We start from the raw sequence: 18,289 nt of genomic DNA on the forward strand, positions 1-18,289 counted from the left end.
ATCAGCTTGCGGAGCCAGTGTGTGCAAGACAGAAGGACTGACCGTAGACCAGCTGCTGCCTGGAGTCGTCCACGACCTGACCCCCCTTGCGGCCTGGCACGAGGCCTAGCGAGGGCCGGCTGTCCGCACACCCCCAACAGAGCACACGCCTGGGAGTTACATTCCTGCACCCGTGGGCCACGCAGGAGGTGGGAGGAGAAATGGCGGTGATATCCACCTTGCCCAAAAGGACTGAGGAACCCCCGCATCCAGGGCTAGCATGCTTCGGCTGCATACTCAGCCCCCACGAGTGTCCATCTGACACCCTGGGTGTCCACGGGGGACCGTGTTGGCCCAGCAGTTGACTTTATTATCAGCTGGACAGCCTCTAATGAGTAATGAAAGCGAGTAAATCTAGTTTCAACAAAAAAGTGATTGAGCTTACACGCAGCGGGGTCAACAGGACTCCAGAGGAGGAATTTGCTCATCGTTCTCCTGGAGGAGGTCTACGGAGCCACCGGAAGAGGCCATTAGGCACTTCTTGTTATGCTTCTGTTTGCGTATCGGGTAGGATACGGGCTGGTTTTCTAAGGCGACCGGACTTGCTCAGCCAGTGTGAAGGCCTCATTCTGCTAATGGTTTCTGACTCTATTTGTTTTTTTATTTTTTTATTTTTTAACGTTTTATTTATTTTTGAGACAGAGAGAGACAGAGCATGAACAGAGGAGGGGCAGAGAGAGAGGGAGACACAGAATCGGAAGCAGGCTCCAGGCTCTGAGCCATCAGCCCAGAGCCCAACGCAGGGCTCGAACTCACGGACTGCGAGATGGTGACCTGAGCTGAAGTCGGCCGCTTAACCGACTGAGCCACCCAGGCGCCCCTTCTGACTCTATTTGGATGCCCGTGATGCTCCTTGGGGGCTTGTGAGTGGCTTCCTGCCCCGAAGGTACAGGCACGCACAAAAGTCGACGGTTCAGGGGAGAGTTTAGACTCCAAAGTCACCTTTAGAAATCCCTTTAGTGTCCCCCCCCCCCCCCCCCGCTGCCACCTTGAGCTGCTCTGCCTCCCACTTGGGTTGTCTGTTGGCCACATAATAGGTACAATGGGAAAAGCATGAACTTCAGGATCCTGGGAACCAGGTCCCCGTGTGGGGGGGGGGGGTGCCTCACTTACTAGTTGGTGGCTATTAGACAAGAAAATGTTTATGAACACTTCTGGTTTGTGACTGGGAATAGAAATGGCCAGCCCGTAAGCGGTGAAGGCAACCAAATGGGTTAAGACATGTGAGAGCCCCCACCGAGCTTGGGGTCCAGACTCCACAGGTCTCCCTCCAGCCATGCTGGTTCCCTGCCCTTGGCCCAGGGTGGCTTAGGGAGACGATTCCTTCATGGGAGTTGCGACCCCATCCCTGGACCATGTTGACCACCCCCCCCGCCCCCCCTCCCCGTGTCAGGCCAGAGCACCCAGCTGGCTCTGTGATTCTGTACCCACATCTGAAGGACCCTATTCTAGCTGTGCAGATAGCCTGAACCAGCCATGGCCAGCACACCAGCCTAGCCTTCCCAGGAGGTGCTGGTGCTCAGGCAGCTGCAGATTCCTGGGACTTTGGAATAGGCCCGGGGCCATCTGAGCATGCTCACCCCCACCATGCTCTGCCCACTGGATGAGGACAACAGGTTCACTGTCCAGGGGGGACATTGGCCCCAGCGCTCTGCTCCTGTTCATGTCAATACAACCAGGAATTCTTGCATACGTTTGACCAGGGCTCAGAGGAGCCCAGAGGAGGAGAAAACACACAGGGCACCTCAACTGTGCAATCTCATGAGAGAGATCAGCTTTGCACATGGGAAACGATTGGAGAATAAGGTAGTGTCCTGTTAACCAACTTCATGTGCGTCTGAGGGCACAAATCACAAGTCTTTGTTTACTTAGCTATTAAAGGGCTGGAGTAGTTCAGTGGTTTTCATGCCTGGCTTCCCAGAAGCCTGGGGCTTCCGTGGGCCTCGGGGGATGAGGAAGGGCCAGTGGGCAGAGACCCAAGATCCCCCATGGCTTAGCTCCTCAACCAGAATGATCAACGCTTATGTTTCCTTTATCGGCAGTTATGGTTAAGTTTGTTGGAGGGGGACAAAAAGAGTGTGGAAACCACTGCATTAGCTGCTAAATTGTAAGGTTTCTGAGTCTAGGACGGTTATTTAGAGAAGTAGCATCGAATGCTGTACCTAACTGTGCAGAGGAAGAGAGAGTACGATGCATATGGGGTGGGAGATCCCGTCTGCCCCAGGACGTGACTTGCCCCCCCACTGTTGGCCCCCATGTGCTGCTCTGGGTGCGGGTCTCAAGGCTGCATGGGTCTCAGAGCTTGAGGTGCAGTTCACACCCCTGGCCCCTAGCACAAGTTGCCTCTTCACCTGCTCCATGGGATACCCAGCAGTGGGTTCTGCCAGAAGGAGAACCAGCAGGATGGCACTGACACAGTTTTACACGTTTGGCTAAGGGTGATCTTTATCTCTTCTTCTTTTTTTAATGTTTTCATTCATTTTTCAGAGAGGGAGAGCCTGAGCGGGAACAGACAGAAAGAGGGGGGAATAGAGGATCCGCAGCCGGCCGTGTGTGGACAGCAGCGAGCCCAACGTGGGGCTCAAACTCACAACCCATGGTAACATGACCTGAGCCGAAGTCGGACACTCAACCGACTGAGCCACCCAGGCGTCCGGATCTTTGTCTTTTCTACTTCATCCCACCAAAGCAAACGACACTGAGGCGATAATACTGTATAAAATTTAGAATGCACAAATGCGTAGTTAATACGACACACCGAACTGTGCATACCATGGGCACTTGATAAATGCAGGCACACATTCTCTTGGTCCCCACAGGGTGGGGGTGGTATTGATGTGAGAACAATGGCACCATTTACTGAAGAACACCTTTGACACCCCAGTTCCTCATCTCGGTATCATCTCAGCCATCTTCCAAGAGACCTCAAGAGGCAGGAACTTCCGGCCCCATTTTTTAGACAAGGAAACTGAGGCTTGGAAAGGATGAGTGACTAGACGAGGTGTCAGAGCCTGTATTTGACCCAGGGCTGACCCCGAGCCATTGCTCTTTCTGTGACGCCACCCTGGTTCTCAACACAACAGTTGCCAGGTCTGAGGGCTGTGATTAGGAGGAAGCTGGGCAAAGGGGGGGGGGGGGCTGGCACCTCTTCCCCCTCCCTTTGCGTTCTGGGGCTTAAAATTCCAGAAGACTGGGGTAGGGGCACGGAAGAGCCAAGCTCTGGAATCCAGGAAGTGGCCACAGGATTTAGAAAACCCTGGGCAGTGGGCCATGGCTGGCAGCAGGGACTTGGCCAACACAGGACACAGGAGCACATCTGAGAGGTCTCAGCAGCCAAAGGTCAGACGGGGCCGATCAGCATCACCTTGAAGGGCTCAGTGACAGCAACCAACGTCGGTCAGCTGGAGCACGGATTTCTGCCATTACAATCACAAAACAGGGGTCGGTGGCGGGGGAGGGGGGCGCCTGGGTGGCTCAGTAGGTTGAGTGCCCGCCTCTTGATTTCCGCTCGGGTCATGATCTCCTGGTTCGTGGGTTTGGGCCCCACATCAGGCTTCGCGCTGACAGCGTGAAGCCTGCTTGGGATTCTCTGCCCCTCCCCCCCTCACTCTCCATTTCTCTCTCTCAAAAATAAATAAATAAGACTTTTTTTGACAGACCACAAAACGGAGTGGAGAGAAAGCTGAGACGCCCAAGGTTGCTCAGTGAGTTGGGGCAGACCCCGCGTGTTTCCCACACAGCTCCCAGGTCCTGAGGCCCTTTGTGGCGCACCCTGAGCCCTTGTGCCCCCTGGTGCATTACCTGTGGTTGTTATTGCTACATTTTGCAAATTGCCTGCTCCTTTCTCCAGCCCTCAGCCTGTTGAAAGCAGGCTGTGCTTTTCCTGGTCCCCCCACCCCCCACCGCAGCTCCTGGCCTCAACTTTACCCATGAGAACTGTCTACTGGGTCTGTGGACGTTTATCCGGCGTCACCTGACCCATTGACATCAGGTCCCCAGGTCCCCAAGACAGGATGGTGGGACAGACAAGGTCCCTGAGGGCAAGTTCTGGGAATTCGAACCCCAGCACAGCCGTTTGCTCTGGGTATGAACCTAGACTTGACTCCAGGACCCTCTGTTTTCCATGCGCCAAGTGGGCAGAATGGCCACCACCCCATGTCCCAGTGAATGATGGGATCAACACAAAGCCCTCTCCCGGAAGTGAGAGACACTTCTATGGCCTTCAACACGCTGAGCTCTCAAACAGTCTGCCACCTGAGAGAAGATTGTTGATCTTCTTTGTCTCATGGTGGTCTTTATAAAGCCTGAATCAGCCAGCGCTCTTCCCCATGGGCCACCATGTCCTTTTCCCCCTTCTTCACTGGCTTTGAGCTCTGGGAACCCCAAAGTCCTGTGGCCCCAGGACCTACCTGCTCACACCCTTCGCCCCCTGTACCTGCCTCTTCTGCTCACATCCTTCCAGCCGAGCCCCAGAGATCTCGGGTCTGGGGAGGCCTCTTGACATCAGTACCTCCCACCTGACCTTCACCCTGGCCAAGGCCAGAGACATGGTGGGTGGGAGGGTGAGATTGTGATGTGCGTGCATGCACATATGACCAGGTATGAGCCAGGCCTCTGCTGTTCAGCCTGTGACCTGGTTTCCTTTGCAGCCGATTACTTGATTTCAGCATTTGGCTCACGTCTTCAATGACTTCCTCATTCTGTGGGCTTCCTTCCTCCTGCGGGCACTGTCAGCTCACCAGATAGGTTTTCTTCCTGGCCAGGTGGCTTTAGCGAGGCCAGGAACTGAGCTGGCCCCGCTGGAGCCTAGAATGAGGTCTCGGCACACTGCTTTCTTACGGAGACGTCCCCTTACTCTCGCTGTGGGCCTGGCTTGAGCAAGGAGCCACTGCAGCCCAAAACCCCGGAGGAGTTGGGCACTGTCCTCTCCCATTCCCTGGGCTTGGCCCAGAACCACCCCCAGACCACTGACAGAACCGTGGGTCGAGAAGGTTGTCTCAAGGTGTGGGGCCCGGTAACTGTCAGGTGGGAAGAGGCTCCTCTCTGAGACCACTCTGGGAGCCCAAGGAACAGGCCAGAGCAAAAGCTACTGTTTCTCTGCATTGCCTGAGCACTAGGCATTTCACAGTGTCGGCGACATCTGATTCTCACCATAGGAAAGGCAGCCATCAGTAATCCCATGCTGAGGACATGATAGTTCCCACCCCTGAGCCTGTGCTCATTCTCCCAGAGCTCTGATTTCATGTGAAAATGCATTTAGAAACCACACACCAATGCCAGGGAAGTGTCAAGGCCACACCGTGTCATTGGGAACCCCCCACATTGTGAAGGTGCACTTCTCACGGGGGCGCCCCCTGGCAGAAGAGTCCAGACGGAGAGGCCCAGACAGTAGCAGCAATCTCGTCACCTTTCCTTCCCCGGCCACCAGCCCTCTGGCTCCGGGCTGCAATGCCTAAGCTCAGTGCCCGGCACTGGATGGTTCCCAGTGAAGACCAGTGCCCTCGGCCTTCTGCCCCGGATGCTCTGTCCTGCTCCCTAGATCAGCTGAGCCTCAACTCATCCCACCAAATGTGATGAGCCCCTTACAGCCCTGGGAACTGATGGTCTGGGTATAATAATAAGAGCCACAGAGGTGGAGTCAAATGTCAGGGTTCTTCTGGCTCTGGCTCTGGTTTTCAACTGTTTAAGCCTATGTAGACAAATCACTTCATTCTGCCGGGTTTCTACGTTCCCATCAGTCGTTGCCATTCCTACAGTGGGGGTTCTTGTGAATGCCAACAAGACACAATAATATGCTATAGGAAGGCCCTTTAAACGTGTTAAAAAGTAGGATAAGGGACCTCATTATTGTCATCACCATCATCATCACCATCATCATCCGCAACATCCATGGCCAGAGCCTAGGGACCTGAGATGAAATGAACAAAGCCATAAAGCCCCTGGTGCAGGGCCAGGCCCACGGCCAGCCCTCAATACGTATTCCTTCCCGTTCTGAACCTCCTCAAGCTGGTGGGTAAACAAATACCTGCCTGGTGGCTCCCCAAAAGAGGAGTTAATACATAACATGCTGTTCCGGGGGCTCTCTGATCCAGCTGGACTCCTCCAAACGTTCCTACCCGCCAGCCGGTTTCGTACATTGGGTTGTGATCCACGCGGGCCCATCTGCCCAGGGTAATTTCCATGCTGCTCCCCAGCCTCCCTGATGGGTCAGGAGGTATGAGTTCAGGCCACCATGTTGGTCGCCAGGCTCAGCTCTGCCTCTGGAGCCTCTGGCATGGCGATGTCTGCTGATACTTGGTGTCATCCCAGGGGGCAAATCCTGGCTCCCGAAACAAATGGATACACCCAGCAAGCCCTCTGTTGCTCCCCACATCTTTCTGAAGACTTAATGTTTTTAGTTCCCTTTTATCCCTCTGGTTCCTTATACAACTATCATGACTAATCACGGGCTAACTTGAAATCCAGGCTCTTGGGGTGCCCAGGTGGCTCAGTCGGTTGAGCATCTGACTTGATTCCAGCTCAGGTTATGATCCTGGCGTCGTGGGATCAAGCCCTGCATTGGGCTCTGTGCTGAGCATGGAGTCTGCTTGAAATTCTCTTTCCCTGTCCCTCTGCTTGCTTGCTCTTTCTCTCTCTCTCTCTCTCTCTCTAAAAAAGAAAAAAAGAAAAGAAAAGAAAAGAAAAGAAAAGAAAAGAAAAGAAAGAAAAGAGAAAAGGAAAGAAAAGAAAAGAAAGAAAAGAAAAGAAAAGAAAAGAAAAGAAAAGAAAAGAAAAGAAAAGAAAAGAAAAGAAATCCAGGCTCTGGCTCTGTGTGTGTGCACGCGTGCGTGCGTGTACCTGTTTTTCTTACCAAGATCGAGAATCCCTTTTCAGGCAGAAGCTCACATGTGGCTGCCGTGGGCTGTTGGTGTTTTGGTTTGGGTGTGTGTGCTGTGGCTAATGCAGCCTTCCTATTCTGGGAACCTGGTGTGTTTGCACAAGTCCCAGAGGACTGGATTTGGAATTGTCGTTACTTTTGTCCCTTATGTGAAGGAGCTGCTTGAGGGCCATGCTCGTTTTCCCTTTGCTCAAGTCATTTGAGCTCCATGTGACCCCCCCTGCCTCTATGAGATCAGCCAGTCTGGGGTGGGCGAGACCCCTGGAGGAGGCGAGGCACAGTCTCTGTTCAAGGAGCATCTCCTGGGTCTGCCTAAGTTGGCCATGTGCAGATGGATTCTATCTTCATTCAGAGGCAAATGGTGCTGACGAGAAGTACTACATGCTTCAACGGTCTGAGTCAAGGGCTTCAAGTGTGTTCTCTGGGGCCTGAGGCTTCGCGGAGGGGGAGAGTTGGTAGGGAAGAGGTGGAAAGGGAACTCGAGTGAGAAATACTGGGCTGGGATTTATACCTCTAAGTTGGGGGACTGTGAGCAGAGATGTCATTGAGTTCAGGGAACTAAGAGGGATGGAAGGCGCCCAGGGATTGGCCACTGTGGGACTTGTTACCACCCCAGAGCCCAAAGAGGCAGGGGAGGAAGCAGAGTTACAGCAGCCAGGTTCACAACGAGGGATGTGGAGGGAAGGTGGGGCTCACGGGGCACAGCCAGTCTTGGAACAAGACAAAAAGGGGACAAGAGGGATCCCTTGAGTTCTCTCACTCCCACCGTCCGGTACCCTGCCAGGGCTTCCCATTGGGAATCCACCTGGGAGCAGAGGGCAAGGAGCCTGGGGAAAGTGCTCCGCAGAGAACATCCTCCGGAGCACAGAGAAGGGCAAGGGCAAGAGGGCTACAGGGGATAAACAGAATCATCAACACACTAGGCTCCGGGCAGGAATTAGGGGACAGGGTTCTCATCCCAGCTTGGCCACTAATTCCTCACGTGCTTTTTGGCACACCGCTCTGCCATGCTGGGTCTCAGAGCCTCCTCTGAGGATGGAGATATTGCGTTCGGTCAGTGGCTCTGAGAGCTTGGCTATACCTACTGCTTGCATGCACAGGACAATTTTAGCAGCACACGACTTGTCTCAACAGCCAGCCCTCCTCTCTGCGTGATGGAAGTGGGTAGAAGCCATTTCTGGGTCGCACCTCTCCATCATGTGGTCCACCGCATGGCACAGCTGTAGTTGGACTTGGATAGCCGGCAGGTGGAGGGGAGATTTATCTGTGGGTCCATCCCAGGGGGCTTGGGTCTGGGGTGAGGTGACTGCAAACTATCAGGTCAGGAGGGCAAATGCCACTGGCTTGTTTTATGATGGGAATAGAGGTTTCCACATAAAACACTTTACTGGAGTCTTTCAAAAAGTGGGTCTGTTTAAAGAAAAACACAGACATGGATAGAGGGTGTGGGTATGGCAAGAATTATGATGATGATCAGCCAATGATCTTGCTATGACTGAAGAATTTTTTAAGTTTATTTATTTTGAGAGTGAGAGAGATAAAGAGTGTGCACCTGCATGAGCATGGGAAGGGCAGAGATGGGGGGGAAGAGAGAGAATCCCAAGCAGGCTCCATGCTGTCATTACAGAGCCTGACGCAGGGCTCTGTCCCACAAACCGTGAGATCATGACCTGAGCCGAAATCAAAGGACAGACGCTTAACCAACTGAGCCATGCGGGCGCCCCCACTATGACTGAAATTTAAGGGATAACACCAGTTCTACGCAAACTCTTCCAGAAAATTAAAAGGCTCATTTTCTAGCTCATTTTATGAGGCTTTGATATAAAAACTAGAAAGAGGCACTGCAAGAAAAGAAGACGTCAGACTCACCCCTCACGAACATAAGTGCAAACGTTTGAATTGAATTCAGTCCAATAACACACAAAAAAAGAAATCTATCGTGTCCAAATGGGGTTTATCACAGGAATGCAAGGTAGTTTAATATTAGAAAAATCAATCAATGACACTCACCATATTAACTGACTAAACAGTTAACATGACTAATTTGATCATGCGATCATCTTGCTAGAGGCAGAAAATACACATGACAAAATCTAGCATCTGTTCATGATAAAGACCCTCAGCAAACTAGGAAAACGGCGGGGGGGGGGGGGGGGGGGTGACCGCAACCTGGCAAAAAGGCATCTACAGAAAACCTACAGTTAATGGCAAAAGCCCAAGCGCTTTTCCCCCACAAACGACCCCCCAAAATGGGTAAAAGATTCAAACAAATATGTCACCAAAAAAGCTATAGGGGTGGCAAATCAGCACAGGAAAAGATGTGCAATTTCATTAGTCATTAGGGAAATGTACATGCAAACTGCAAACTGCTACTGTGCATGTGCCTACGAGAACGATCCTTTCTCCAAGTTTGCTCTGTCGTATTGCTGAATGTCTGCCCCACAGGAAACACGTGGCTACCTCTAATTTAGCCCAGAAGACACATATCACCTTCCCATCCCTGTAGATGAGCTGTTAGCTTCACTCGGGAACCTCTACATCCTGTTTCGCTTTTTTCTTTGGCACCGTCAAGAGCGAAGGGAGAATCGAGAATTGTCAATGTCATCAATGGATGTAAACATCGTACTCTTTGTAACAAGGGGAGGCAGAGCACCGTGGTGGGAAAAGTCCAGGAGATGCCGTTGAGGAACTGGACCCCAGACCTACTCTTCACCAACCTCCAGGTTACCGATTCTGACCTCAGTCTTGTGTCCACCTCCCATGTGTCCCCTCCCCCGGTGATGAGCGCCTCCAGCAGCCATCTGCCTCTCCAGCACTCTGAGGCCTCCTTCACTCCTCTTGCCGTTCCACAGCCACCTCTGGTCCTTTTCCGGGTTGCAATGACCCCACATTTCCAGTGTGTGTACAATGCATCCCCCTCCCCCACGCATCTCTGTGTGCACTTTTGCCAACGTCTCCCCTGGGGTCTGTGATGAGCTCCCATCTCCACCCATTGGGAGACGCTCACTTAGGTCTCTGGCCAGGCCTCACTTCTTCCAGGAAGGCTTCCTGACTGACCCCCTTCTCCTCACGCCAATCCTAGGCTGGGGACGCCGTGTCCCAGGCAGCCCATGTGAACCATCAAGACCCCAGCGAGAGTGGGTAAGGGCCCTGGCAGAGCTGGAGCCAGCGCTCACGACGACGCCCAGTGGTCCCTGCTAGAAACTGTTTATTATAAAATGTTCGATCGCACACGATAGCAGAGAGGGCAAACTCTTGGGGCGCCTTGGTGGCTCAGTGGGTTGAGCATCAGACTTCATTCCGCTCAGGACGGTTTGAGGGTTCGAGCCCCAGGCATCGGGCTCGCTGCTGTCAGTGCAGAGCTCCCTTCAGATCTTCTATCCCGTTCTCTCTCTGCCCCTGCCCCACTGGCACTCTGTCTCTCAAAAATAAACATTAAAAAAAAACCCGGATCATTGTCCTTTTCTTGCTCCACACGTCCCCCACCATCTGCGTTTTCTGCCCACATACAGCCAGACACAGAAGTTCACTCAGATTTGAGTTCAGGTTTTCATGATACCATCTGAAAAGTGTGGTACCGTGTGCTTCTCGCTGCACTGGGTCCCCAGGCGCGTGTCAGATGGCCCTTTCTGTGACGTCACAGCCGACCTGTGGGCCCAGTGCTGTAGGCTGGCCCCTCCACCATCAATTTCTCATTAGGCCTTCAGTTCATGGTGTTAGTGGCCAGGTTGGCCCATTATTTCGTTAGGGCTGGCAAAAGTGGTAATATTCTATTTTTTAAAAAAATTTTTTACATTTATTTATTTATTTTTGAGAAACAGAGAGACAGAGTGCAAACAGGGAGGGGCAAAGTGAGAAGGAGACACAGAATCCGAAGCAGGCTCCAGGCCCCAAACTGTCAGCACAGAGCCCAATGCGGGGCTTGAACTCACGAACCATGAGATAGTGACCTCAGTCGCTAAACCGACTGAGCCACCCAGACACCCCTACAAAGTGGTAATATTCTATTATTCCTGTACATCTCCTAGGTTAAATTCATCTATAACACTCTTTCCCTCATGAATGGCTTCCCTGGGCTGAAGTTTGCACAGCAAAGGCAGGATACATGTTTGATCCTTTCTTTTTTAAAATAACAATTTAAAAAGGTTTTAAAAAATAATATGTTGGTACTCCAGTATCCTCCAAAGGTGACAAATGAGTTTTTAAAAATATCTGGTTTATTTCTATCTATTTTAGTCTGTATTATTTTTTGATGATAGAATTTTCCCATCCCTGGCCAGTTAGGACCATTTTGAGTTGGTTCTTTCTGGTACAACTGTAGAAATTTGGGGAAACGTCCTTTCTTTTTGGTATGACAAGATGGGGTAGCTCATCTTCTATTCACCTTACCGAAGTTCTGGAATCATCCATTTCTCCAGCACTTCCTGGCTCTCTGGAGACCCCAGTCGATCTATAATGCTGTTTGAGTTGGTGTTACTTACAGGGCTTCTCAGGGAACAGGCCTAGGAGATATCTGTTTTCTTTATGAAAGAGGAAATACATTGTAAGTTTATCCTGATATTTCCAACTCAAGTTTAAGATTACAGGAGTTTTAACTTTGCCTCTACTTAACCTGTGTATCTCTTTTCTATTATGCTAAAAATCTTAGTTTCTAATTATATTCACTTAAAAAAATTAGTTATCTTGAGAGAAAGAGAGAGTAGTGGAGAGGCAGAGAGGGAGGGAGAGAGAATTCTCAGCGGGCTCCTCATTGTCAGTGCAGATCGATGCCGGGCTCGATCCCATGAATCGTGAGATCATGACCTGAGCCCAAACCAGGAATCGAATGCTTAACCAATGAGCCATCCAGGCGCTCCGGTTCCTAACTACATTACTATGACTCTTTACCTACAAAGCAACAGGGGCTCTTGACCTAGTATGCTTGGAAGGGCTTTGGGACTCCCTATGCCACTGGGGTGAGATGCAGAATGGTGTGGGGTAAAAAAAAAAAACAACTGTGAGTATGTGAGTTGAATGAATATATGAATGTGTTAGCAGATGAAGTTTTTTCTTAGGAGAGGATCCACAGTACTTGCCATATTGTCAGAAAGGTTTTCGGTCTTGGCCCTGTTGATATTTGGGGCCAGATGGCGCTTAGTGGTGGAGGCTAATCTGTGCATTACAGATCCCTGGCCTCTACCCCCTAGATGCCAGCAGCAGCACCCTCCCAGTGGTAACAGTTAAAAAGGTCTCCAGACATTGCCCAAATTGCCTCTGGCTAAGAACCACCAGTCTAGAAGACCCAAAACATTGTGAGTCTATTTAACAGGATAGCATTGGGGCGCCTGGGTGGCTCGGTCGGTTAAGCGTCCGACTTCGGCTCAGGTCATGATCTCACGGTCCGTGAGTTCGAGCCCCGCGTCGGGCTTTGTGCTGACGGCTCAGAGCCTGGAGCCTGTTTCCGATTCTGTGTCTCCCTCTCTCTCTGCCCCTCCCCTGTTCATGCTCTGTCTCTCTCTGTCTCAAAAATAAATAAAATTTTAACAGGATGGAATTTCCGGAGTAGTGGGGAATTGCTTTGGGAAATGCCATAGAAAGACTACAGTGATGGTTTTAGTTTGCTAGAGCCTTCATAACCAAGTACCACAAAGGGGGTACAGCAAAAATGTATTTTCTCACTGTTTGGAAGGCCGCGAGTCTGAGTTCAAGGTGCTGGCAGGGTTCATTCCTTCTGAGGGCCGTGAGGGAGAATCTGTTCCATGCCTCTCTCTTGGCTTCTGGTGGTTTGCTGGCAATATTTGATGTTCCCTGGCTTTTAGATGCATGAGCCTTTATTTTCACATGGTGTTCTCCCCGAGTGCCCCTCTCTGTGTCCAAATTTCCCCTTCTTTATAAGAATTCCAGACACACGCATTAGTGGCCACCCTAATGACCTCATATTGACAGCATCTGCAAACCTCTATCTCCAAGTAAAGTCCCACATTGTGAGGTAGGGGATTGGAGCTTCGCCGTATCTTTTTTGGGGAGTCACGATTCAAACCATAGCAGTGAGGGCACTGCCACCCTCGGCTAGCAGCAGGTGGACGGCAACCGTTGAAAACAGACACTTGGAATCACACCTTCTGGGTTCGACTTGCAAACTCACTATTTGCGGTCTGTGCCTCTGTGAAGTGGGATAATGCTATCGCCACTTCCTGGGGTACTCATGGAGAACACAGGGGTTCTTGGGGTCCTTGGTCTGGTGCCTGGCACGTAGTAAGTGCTTGTATGTGTTACGTGAGTAAATGTCATCAGCATAGTCATTGAGATTGTAGTCGAGGGCAGGCTGGCTGCAACGGGTGCATGAAGGAAGTCATGACATTGGCTCAGAATCTGGAGTCTGTTCGCCTTGGCTATGCTTATGGGGCATCCTTCCCTAAGGATAAGAGGAAAGGAGGGGAGGGTTTCCGTTTACAAACAGCCTTCTATGTATATGACATTATGGCCAGGACTTCACAAATATTACCCCTCATGCCCCTTGCCCTATAAGGGAGCTCTTTGTGGTCACATTTTCTGAATGAGAAATGAATGAGAGGTTCACAGACCTTGATCTGCGTGGTCTGGCCACCAAGCCAGTTGTCCTTCCTCTCCCAACCTCTCTCGCGTGGGTGAAGAGTGTGGAAGCCCTTGGCCACCACACTCATACTCCCCCCAACTTATCCTGGTGGGGTGAGCCCTGGCCTGGGCACAAAGAGCCCTCTGGATAACAGTGGCGCTCAGCTCTCCATTGCTTAGTCTACAAAGTGGGGGCCAAGGCACCTGCTGGAGCCCACCCCACGGACTAGGTGCAGAGATGCTGTGAAATGGTTTGGCAACCTTGTCCAGTGCCATGGGTGTGTTGCTAAGGTGCCTGCAGCATGGCTGGCTTTTCTTAGTGAACCTCCCCACCCCCCACCGCCAGGGTACCTTTCCTTCTTCAAGTTGGCAGATTGACTCCACCAAATCCCACACAACAGAGTTAGAACCTATACACTTTCTCTCCATTACAAAAAAAAAAAAAATCCTTCATGTTAGGTGCAAAACCCATTTGCATATATATCTGCACGATTGGATTCTTTTTACAGTTTATTTTCATCTGTGTTTGGGAGTATGGCAGCTGCCCCCATGGCACAATGGAGTGCCAAGGTCAGGGAACTGAGGCCCACCTAGACGGCAGGCTCAGATCTGCCCCTGGGTTGTCCAATGACCAGAGACAAGACCGGCCTCTCTTCGACCCTGATTCTCAGGGCCCGTGCTCATGGCACATGGCTGTTCCCTCTCATGCCCTGCCTCTCTTCTTTCTTGGGCTTTCTCAGTGCTATTCTCCCAGCCTAATTCTCTGCCACCCTTCAGACGAAAGCCTGCTGATCCCAGGGCAGGGGCTGTAAGGACATTACACACAAGCCCAGTTTCTGTGGACCTGCCTTCACAGCCTTCATTGTCCTGCGTACCTTCGTGCTGGTTTGTGGGACTCATCAGTGGACACCTGCCATTGCCACCTTAACACCAAGGCACCAGGGACTGGGTTGGGTCCTGCTCCCTGGCCACACCCACAGTGCCCAGCCCAGAGCTGGAAGCATGGTGGGTGCCCTCTAGAAGTTTACTCCGTGGAGAGAGAAGAGAAGTTTGCTCGGCAGTAATGACAGCTGACCCACTCTATGCAATTTACATGAACTGCATACAATGAATTGCATTACAAGAATATGCACTTTCATATTCTTCCCAATCACCTATCGGAACGAAGCTCTCCTCACTCCTAATCTTTTAACATTTCATATTGAAATAATCTCAAACTTGAAAACTGATGCAAAAATAGTCCAAAGATTTCCAATATACTTTTACCTGCTTCACCTAATGCAAACGCCCTGTGGACTCTGGTAGGATGGACAGTGACAGAGGTAAGACACTGAGTAATCTACAGGAATCTTCCTCATTTCCAGGATCGCAGCAGGGTCCCGCTCATACCTCCTTAGAACCCTCTAGTCCGGGAAGGTCCCTCCCCTTGTCTTTCCTTGTTTGTTTTTTTTTTTTTTTTTTCATGACCTGGACACTTTTGAGGGTTTCTGACCGGTTATTTTGTACAAGCTCAGTGTGAGCTTGTCTTAGGGACCCTCATGTTTAAATTCAGACTACGTGTTTTGTGAATCACTTAAGGGAGGCCGTGCCATGCTTGGTGCAGCATGCCGGGAGGTACTCGATATTCATCAATCTTATTTTAAAGAGGAGCAAAGCACAGCACTCGAGAGTCAAGGAACTCGATAAAAATGCAGCTAATCGCTAACACTCACTGAGCACTAACCCATGCTCCAAGCCTATATATTTAATCACTGATGAATCTGGGGTGCAATTAACAGATCCCCTGACTCCCTTGCCAGTCAGGAAAGGAATGCAGAGAGGACAGAGAGTGGCAGGTAGGGACAGCCAGAGTAAGGCCAGAGAGGGACCCTTGGAGGCAGGTGCTGGGACGCTTTGGTGCATATGAGCCAGGTAGTTAGGGACAGAGCTCAGGATAGAGGCCCCAGCGGACTACACCAGGAAGCAACCTAGGCTTGAAGGCTGAGGCTGGCCAGAGTGGGGGACCTTACAGGGGGTTGGGCTTGCTCTAGGGGTCATGCTGAGGGACAGCCTGGGCCTGAGCCAGATGGGAGTTGCAGCCACAGCTGTCTTTTCCCAGTTATGCTCACAAGGGGAGGGGACAGTATCCCCACAGTGTCCCCTTCAAGGGTATCCCAGCCCAAGCTGGTCATGGAAGGGAGGAAAGAGGGGATGACAGCCTCCACACTCCACATTATGAAAATAGGTATCTTTCGTGCACCTTGCCCACTGCTGTACCCTGCCTCCGCGTCCTGCCAACTCCCCCCGCCTCCTCCCTCCCTCTTTCTGACCTCCCTCTAAGCTCCCCATCCTGGCATCCCTCTTCCTCTTTGTCCGTTCCCTCCTCCTGTCTCTCCCTTCTTGCCTGCCCTTCTCTTTCTCTCTGGGACTCAATAAATGTAACAGTAGCCGTGGGGACAGAAGAGCTGCAATACTGGCCCCTGCCACCCCCTCCCTTCTCTGCAGGCCCTGCACTGCCCAACCTGCCCCTCCGAGCAGCCTTCTTGGTGCTCGCAGCCCCATTCACCTCCACGAAGCTGTTCTTGCAAGCCTCGCTTTCCCTCAACCGTGGGCAACACCCCGCTCAATCCCAGGGCAAGGGGGAAGATGGGGAGGATTTAATTCCTGGCCTTCAGACTCCTCAGTCTTGGGCAAGGCCAGTGATATTAGCCCCATTCAGTGGAAGAGGGAAAAAGGATTAACTGCTCCTCTGTGGACTAACAACCATCTCCCCTGCTTTCCTGCACCTGTTCTGGTTGCCAGACCAACAGGGCCCCACTTGCAGCTCACTGTGGTTGCAGTCTGAGGGTCTGAAATTTCCGGTTTTGCTCTCCAGACAACCCCTCCCACCCCATTCCTCCCAGGCCTTCCCCTGCCCAGCCCCAGGCCTCTATAAAGGCCTCTCTAATACTGGGAGAGATTCAGGCTTTAAATGTTCTATTTGTGTTTTCCCACTGGTCCGCTGGTGTCTTCTTCCCTGGGGAGCGGGGTGAGGAGGTAACACACAAAAAGAAACAGCTTAGGGGTGCCTGGGTGGCTCAGTTGGTTGAGCGTCTGACTTCAGCTCAGGTCATGACAAGCCCTGTGTCGAGCTCTGTGCTGACAGCTCGGAGCCTGGAGCCTGCTTCGGATTTTGTGTCTCCCTCTCTCTCTGTCCCTCCCTTGTTGTGCTCTGTCTCTCTCTCTCTCTCTCTCTCTCCCTCAAAAAAGCAAATTAATTTAAAAAAAAAGCAGCTTGGGTGGCTCGGTTGAGCATCTGACTTCGGCTCAGGTCATGATCTCACGGTTCATGAGTTCGAGCTCTGCATCAGGCTCTTTGCTAACAGCTCGGCTTGTTTCGGGTCCTCTGTCTCCCTCTCTGTCCCTCCCCTGTTGTGCTCTATCTCTCTCTGTCTCTCTCTATCTCTCCCAAAAAAGTAAATTAATTAAAAAAAAAAAAAGAAGCAGCTTATATTTGATTGACTCAGGATTCAAAACCAGCTCACAACTCCTATCTTCGTCATCACCACCTGCCTGATTTCTATTTTCTCTGGCATCTTGAACCCTGAATTACTTTACGCCCCTGTGGCCCACTGAGGGGTCTTGGATGCCATGACTGTCACTGGGGCCATAGTGTGCCTCACCATGCCATGCCGTCCAGCTCTCATTGGCTTCACCTCCCCTGACGCCTTCTGAGCAGGAGCCCCAGGGAAAGGGTGGCAGGGACAGCGGACCCCTCTCCAGGTGCACACTGCTTGGCACCGGCACCTCTCAGTACAGTTGTCCCAGTTGTGCTGACACTGGGACCCTCTTTGCCTCCTGTGGGCTGGCTGGTAAGCTGGGGAAGAGTCCAGAAGCTCTGGGTGTGCCCTGTAACTGCAAGGGACCTGCTTCCACTGCCTGGTGCCTCTGCTTTCCCAGCCTGTCTCCAGTCCCTCCTTGCTTGGCCCTCTGTGTCCTCCCTGGTGCCATGCAGCATGACCACTCCCCACCCCTCCTCCTCCCCTCGCTCCCTGTGCCCATCAGTCCTTCACTGGTGAATATGGCCGGGTGTTGGCCTTCAAGGGGCTCTAGGTGCAGAGGATTCTTGGGGTAGCCTTCCCGGCAGCTGTGCCCATACTGAAAGCCTCTCCCTACAAGGCTGCACAGTAGGGACAGTCTGACCACTGGACCCACGTCACATGTACCCGTTCCTTGCTTCTCTCTCCTGATGTTGAAACAATGTCTTGCCATAATTGCATCCCTCCTCCCCACTCCCCAACCACAGCGTTGTCGGTCAGTGCTTTGTGTATTAGCTGCTTGGTAAATAAGCCATGGGATGGATCCTGGGCTATGGAATCACAGATGAGAAGGGCCACAGCTTCTAGACCCGGTTCTCCTCCAAAGAGTGGAGGGAGTTTCACAAGGTCACAAAGCCAAAGCCTCTGTGATTTGGTATATATCAGGGCTTGCCACATCTTCTATTTACAGTGGGGTCTAAATGAGATTCTCCTTGCACAGCACTTAGAGGAGTGCCTGGTGGAAGAAAGCCCTCAGTAAATGCTAGCTCTTATCATCGCTACTTTATATCAGGTTGAACCCTATGAAAGTGCCATTTTTGCAATCAGAAGTCACTTATCAGCAATTTCATATGGTTTGACACAACTTTCCTCCAAATTGTCTTACCTGGTGTATTAAAACGTTTTTTCATGTTTATTTATTTTCGAGAGAGAGAGACAGAGACAGAGCGTGAGCAGGGGAGGGGCAGAGAGAGAGGGAGACACAGAATCCGAAGCAGGTTCCAGGCTCTGAGCTGTCCACAGG

Source organism: Panthera onca, chromosome C1 (assembly GCF_046562875.1).
Source record: "Panthera onca isolate mPanOnc1 chromosome C1, mPanOnc1 haplotype 2, whole genome shotgun sequence".
Lineage (NCBI taxonomy): Eukaryota > Metazoa > Chordata > Mammalia > Carnivora > Felidae > Panthera > Panthera onca.